Raw genomic sequence first — 7,000 nt, forward strand, 5'->3', positions numbered from 1 at the left:
ATAACACTAAAGGTGCGGTTGGATAAGTAGGAAGAGAACCAGTCAAGAGTACAGTCACGGAGACCAAAGGTGTGGAGTTTTTGGATGAGGAGGGGGTGGTAAACCGTATTAAAGGCAGCAGAAAGGTCCAGGAGTAGGAGTACAGAATAGTGTCGATTGGTTTTGGTCATTAGTAGCTCGTTTGTTAGTTTTAGGAGAGCAGTTTCTGTGGAGTGTTGAGGCCGAAATCCAGACTGAAGGGGATCAAGAAGGCTATTCTCGGCAAGGTGGTAGCTCAGTTGGTTGTAGACTAATCAAGCAATTAAGGGGACAGTCCACCTAAACAGATCATATTTCAGCTTCTGGTGGATACTGAAGAGAGGTAACCCACTTGACAGAATCTCTAAGGAACTCTCCTGGTGAGATGTCTTTTTATTGAGTTCCGGGGTCAGCACACTCCCTGCTATAAGGGGTAACCAATGTCCTTGCACTGAGTTTCTAGGTTTTGTCAGAATATTTATACTGCTCTGATATAACAGTGTCTATTTATGTAAATAAGCAAAGATCTGTAAGGTAGGAGAATCTCAACTTATTTCCACAAATCAATATGTAACGAATTATTTTTAATCGATTAATTTCTTTTTAACAGCATATACCAATCTTAGTGAAAACAGTCTACAGTAAGGAATATATAAAAATATTTATTCACAAGATATGTATTCACAATAAATGATTATATTTGAGGTAACACAAAGGTAACACAAAGAGATAACTTTACATAAAATAAAAACTTAAAAATGATAAATGCAATGTGATATGTAACTCAATGATAACATTAAAAAGAAAGCAAGATTACGTTTTCCCCAGGTATAGTAGAAACCATAGATAAGTATTCTATATAATCAGACCACAACTGTCTGTGAATTGCGCAGCCAACAGTCACTCCGCTGCAGTTGGAGTGAGAATGGGCTTTGCAACACGGGAGACTAATATCGCTAATATGCGCTAAATCTGATATTAATTAAAATGTATAAAAACAAAAATCAGTTTTTAGAGAAAAATTGAATATGGTTCATACGGCTGGGATTGTAATCTCATTACCCTTAAATATGAAATATAAAACATATAAGGAAGGAAATAAACAATTGTAAACAATAATCAGATAAACAGCAAGGTATATTTACCACACTTAAGATGGCTGCTAGCTTAAAATGGTCTTTACCAGAGTCCTTAAGATGGCTGCCTTCCCAAAATGGTGGCTGGTTAGGGAGGAGTTTCATTTGGCATCCTTCAAATTTTCAGATGAATGATGGAGCAAGATGGAGTATGTATAGATGAGTATATGTATGGATGTGAGTAGCGTGTGTTGTAAGTGTAATGAATGTTGTCGTAATGTGTGTGTGTGTGTAATGTGTGTGTGTGTCCTATTACATCTGGGGTTCCCTTTTTATATTGTACTGAACAAAAGGACAGTAAAATTACCATAGTCGAACCCAGAAGGAGGAACTTTATCCCCATTGGTTGGGATTTCTTATCCATTAACTGGTGAGATCACCTGTACTAGTTAGCCAGTATTTTGGATATTAGAGTTATATAATAATTTCTTCAATTAAGAATAATCATAAAAACAAAAATAAGAATCTATCCATACTGTCATAGTATACATATGTCCATCTAATATCTCCATCATATATCTAGGTAAGGATTGGATCTGGTAATGCCATTTTAATAAGGATATATTATTAATACAATATATATATTAATGGGCAATGACTGATTTTAGCCATATACTATACCGAGATACCAAATCTTTACATTTAGTAGAAGTCACCAAAGGAGGCAGTATTGTATTACGATTAGATTCAGTATATAGCATACAATTGTATATGATAGCAGTATTATTATACTGATAACCTTTATGACCTCTGGCTGGTTAAAAGCCTTAAATTATCATATCCTGTCAAAACCCTTCAGACTCTTTGGCTAGGATATAGTATTTATGATGATCATAAAACCTAAGGAACTTTAAAATGTTTCTAAAAAGAAGTAATTAGCTTCAAGACACATAAGTCCTTACACATAATAGAAAAGTATTCTAATATATATATATATATATATATATATATATATATATATAACATTATATAAATTGCAAGTTACACTTATTATATCAATAATAAAAATACAATGTTGTTAATATACATCTTAAACATGATGATGTTTTCTAAAACATATTTTAAAGTGCCCATTCACACTAGGGTGACTCACGAGGCGACTTGTGTCGCCCCAGATCGCTTGATATAACCAAAGCAATGTAATTCAATCAGTGCCGTCTTAAATGCCACTACTGAAGTCGCTCCGACTTCAGAAAAGGGTCCGGTACTACTTTGAGGCAACCAGTGATCCGACCTGTCCCATATACTTCAATGGGAGTCGCCTCCTTATCTTAATTGAAGCGACTTGTGATCCGACTTGTCATCCGACTTTGCAAAAAAATGGTATTGAACAAGAAAAGAGCATAATTTTTATTAAAACATGAATATGTCTTCTGTCAACCTGGCCGTTTTTCTTGCAGGCATTTATCGGGCATTTTTTTAGGCAGGCATGTCATTTTTTGTATTTAGTGTCTGGGGGTCTAAAAAGTGTACCTGTCAAGTTTCAGCTCTGTAGCATGTCCAGAACCCCTAAAAAACAGATTTTTTCTTATAATTTCAGTAATACGGCTTCTCTGAGGCTGGCTTTTTTTCTTGCAGGCATTTATCGGGCATTTTTTTAGTCAGGCATGTAATTTTTTGTATTTAGTGTCTGGGGGGTTTAAAAAGTGTACCTGTCAAGTTTCAGCTCTGTAGCATGTCCAGAACCCCTAAAAAACAGCATTTTTCTTATAATTTCAGTAATACGGCTTCTCTGCGGCTGGCTTTTTTTCTTGCAGGCATTTATCAGGCATTTTTTTAGGCAGGCATGTCATTTTTTGTATTTAGTGTCTGGGGGGTCTAAAAAATGTATCTGTCAAGTTTCAGCTCTGTAGCATGTCCAGAACCCCTAAAAAACAGCATTTTTCTTATAATTTCAGTAATACGGCTTCTCTGCGGCTGGCTTTTTTTCTTGCAGGCATTTATCAGGCATTTTTTTAGGCAGGCATGTCATTTTTTGTATTTAGTGTCTGGGGGGTTTAAAAAATGTACCTGTCAAGTTTCAGCTCTGTAGCATGTCCAGAACCCCTAAAAAACAACATTTTTCTTATAATTTTTAGTAGAAAACTAATGCAGTGTCTTTCCAGCTGTCTTTTTCTTTTTTTTTTTTTTTTCTTTTTTTTTTTCAAAACATCATATTGTGATTGGCCAAATAAAAAGTCGCCTCACGCTTAAGTCACGCCAAAGTCGCACTAAGTCGCACCAAAGTCGCGCTATGTCGCGCCAAAGTCGCACTGGAAGCGACGCGACTTTAGTGGTCGCGGCAGTGTGAACCAGCACTAAATGAACCTGATAAATACACTGAACTTATTGTTCATTGTAAAATACAGACAATCAAAAAGACATCACTTAAAATCTGGTGCCATCCTGGCAAGGCTTTTATCAGGTGAAATGTCAGAAAGTCCCATTATTTATGATTTAAAGAAATACAAAGAAAATCCTCTGCAGAACTTAAGACTCTGTAAAGGCATCTTGTAAAAGAACATATGAACTTTCCATCACCTCTATACAAGATGGAAGCTGTGCTGTTCAAAATCTCTATATAGGACTGAATATGTATGGCCTTTATAATTCCATTTTTCTTTTATTTAATCTCCCCAATAATCCTGACAGTTTTCACATCTACTGTGCTCATTACAGGCTGTTCCCACTATCCTTGCGCTAAGTTCCCTGATCTGCACACCTGTTGTGCCATTTATGAGGGACTTCCACATTCCTGCGCTGAGTTCCTGGGTCTGCACTCCTGCTGTGCCCATTAAGGTGCTGCTGCCATCCCTACACTGAATTCCTGGGTCTGCACAGCTGTAGTGCCCATTAGGAGTGGCTAGAACCATTGCTGAACTGACTTCCAGGGTTTGCACGCCTCCTGTGCCCATTATAAGGGGCTCCAACTATCCATCTTCTGAGTTACTGGATTTCTTGTTTATTTTATATTATGCAGGATACAAGAGGAACATCTGTTGGCAAAAACAGTTAAATTTTTTTATAAACTTTGGGTATAGTTATATATGCCATCCCTGACTCTTTTCTGAAGACAGAAGTGGAAATGCCACACGCCGGATCCCAGCCACCATACAAAAAGGTGAAGATAAGGCGCCTAAGCTCTTCTTGACTACACTCCCTTGACATGTTTTCGCCATGGAGATTTTCCTTATTAAGAACCATGGGTGGGGGGAAACATGTCACAGGAGTGTTGTGAGGAGGAGCTTTGGCTGTAGGTGTATCTTCAACTTTTTGTATAGTTGCTTGGCTCAGGAGTGCAGTGTTTCCACCTTCTGTCTTCTGATTTTCTTCTGCTAGCTTGGATGAGCTTGTTTGAACTTCAGCACCATTTTGTGCTTTGTGCTGCAGGGGGAGGCTTTGTAGTGCTTTGGGTGGTGCTCCAAGTTTTTTGCATATGGATCACGGACTCTTTTATAAAGCAGTAAGACTTCTCTTTCTTTTATCTGTGTGTATGTATAAAGCAATATTTGGTCTACTTGGTTGTTTTATGGGACTGTTCTAGTCAAAGAAGTGGTCGTTTGGCTCTGGCATAACTTTCTTTAGACCAATCCTGACTTCCAGGGTTTGCATGCCTCCTGTGTCCATTATAAGAGGCTCCAACTTTCTCGCCCCCATGAACACCCTGCCTTACACTGAGCACTGCACAGTGCATTCTGCACCCTGATTGGGCAAAACTTTACCCAATCAGGGCGTAGTGTAAGCTGGTTGTTTCCGGCCATGGCATCCTTAACATCCAATGAGTCATCAGCTGTCAATGGGTTTCCCCGCTGACAGCTGAACAGTAAAAAAAAAAAAAAGTGCCTGTAGAAAAACATAGAAAAAAAGGAATGGGGTCCCTTCGGGTCTGGTATGGATTTGGAGGGAAGCCCCATGCCAAAATGAAAAAAAAAACCGCGAGCCCCCCCGAAAATCCATACCAGATCCTTATCCAGACATGCAGCCTGGCAGGGGTGGGTGCCACATGCCCTCAACATGGGGGCGGTTGGTGCTTTGGGGCAGGAGGTGAATTGGAGTGCACCCCCACCCCAAAACACCTTGTCCCCATGTTAATAGGGACAAGGGTCTCTTCCCCACAACCCTGGGCTGTGGTTGTGGGTGTCTGTGGGTGGGGGACTTTTAACAAGGGGGCCCCCAAATTCCCCCCATGTTATAGAGTATCTGGTACATAGTACCCCTACCCATTCAATTACCCATAAAATGTATTTTTAAAAAAAAGAGCAGCATTTGTGAAAAAAATGCAATATTAACATTCTGCTATATAACATTCCCCAAAAAAATAATTAAAAAAAGCAACAAGCGTTCTTTTGATTGGTTTGCGCAAAAGTTATCGCGTCTACAAACTAGGGGAAAGATTTATGTCATTTTTATTTTTATTTTATTTTTACTAGTAATGGCGGGGATCAGCAATTTTAGTGGGACTGGAACATTGCGGTGGACAGATCGGACCCCTAACTGATATTTTTGACACTTGGGGGGACTAGTGACATTACTGCAGTAGTCAGTGCTAAAAATATACACTGTTACTCTAATAATTACACTGGCAGGGAAGGGGTTAACCTAGGGGTGATCAAAGGGTTAAGTGTGAGCCTAGGGGAGTGTTTACTAACTGTATGGGGGATGGGCTTGTGAAATGATCATAGAGACCTGTGATCCTATATAGAAGGATCACAGGTGCTCTGTGATCATTTCAGAGAGAAGAACGGTCGGCTCTGTTTACAACAGCTGACCATCCTTCTCTCTCAACAGGGAACGATCGCGGGTGTCTGGTGGCAATCGTGACCCCTGGCCCCGTTCATTGGCATCCCCGCTGCCTAGTGGGGGCAGGAGTGCACAGCTGCTGGCGCGCCTTCGCCCCCCAGCACCACGCGCCTGCCCGACGTAGTTCTAGGTCGGTTTGCGCAGGAGAGGCAGCCTACCTCAGTAAATCTGCAGCGGGCGGTCTTAATGTGGTTAAGGAATGGGAGAGAGGTCTCTCAAAATCTGTTATCATTTCATGCTCAATTTAGATGAATTAAAACAAGAGATTGCTAATTCAGGGATCAATATGATTGCCTTAGGGCAGGGGTAATGAATTAAAATTCAAGGAGGTCCAGTCTCTAAAATTTTCTTTGGGCTGAGGTCAGAATCTCAAGTCTGTGCTATGACTCAGAAAGATGGGCAAAACAAAACACGTCCATCAGCGTTACTCTTAACATAAAATATGTCCATTAGCATTCCCCTTAACATAAAATGTGCCCATCAGGGTGATTCTTAGCATAAAATTTGCCCATCAGCGTGACCCTTAGCATAAAATATGCCTGTCAGCGTGACCCTTAGCATGAAATATGCCCGTCAGCTTGACCCTTAGCATAAAATTTGCCCATCAGCGTGACCCTTAGCATAAAATATGCACATCAGCGTGACCCTTAACATAAAATAAGGGGCACGCTAATGGGCACATTTTATGTTAGGGGGCATGCTGATGGGCAAAACAAAACGTGTCCATCAGCGTTGCTCTTAACATAAAATGTGCCCATCAGCGTGACCCTTAACATAAAATAAGGGGCACACTGATGGGCACATTTTATGTTAGGGGGCACTCTAATGGACATATTTTATTTTATGGGGCACACTATAGGGCACAAAGAAATGTGCCCATCAGTGTGCCCCTTAACAAAATATGCCCATCAGTCTGCGCTTTATAAAATAAGCAACCCCCTTAAAAATGTGCCCTACATACCTTTGAGGGCGGAAAATGTGGGAGCCAGGAGCCGCAAACAGCAGGGGGGCAGGGCGCGCACATGAGGTCACGCCCCAACTCACAGTCCAGCTGAGAGTGAGAGTCG

This window comes from Pelophylax lessonae (assembly GCF_965119305.1).
Source record: "Pelophylax lessonae genome assembly, chromosome: 12".
Taxonomy (NCBI): Eukaryota; Metazoa; Chordata; class Amphibia; order Anura; family Ranidae; genus Pelophylax; species Pelophylax lessonae.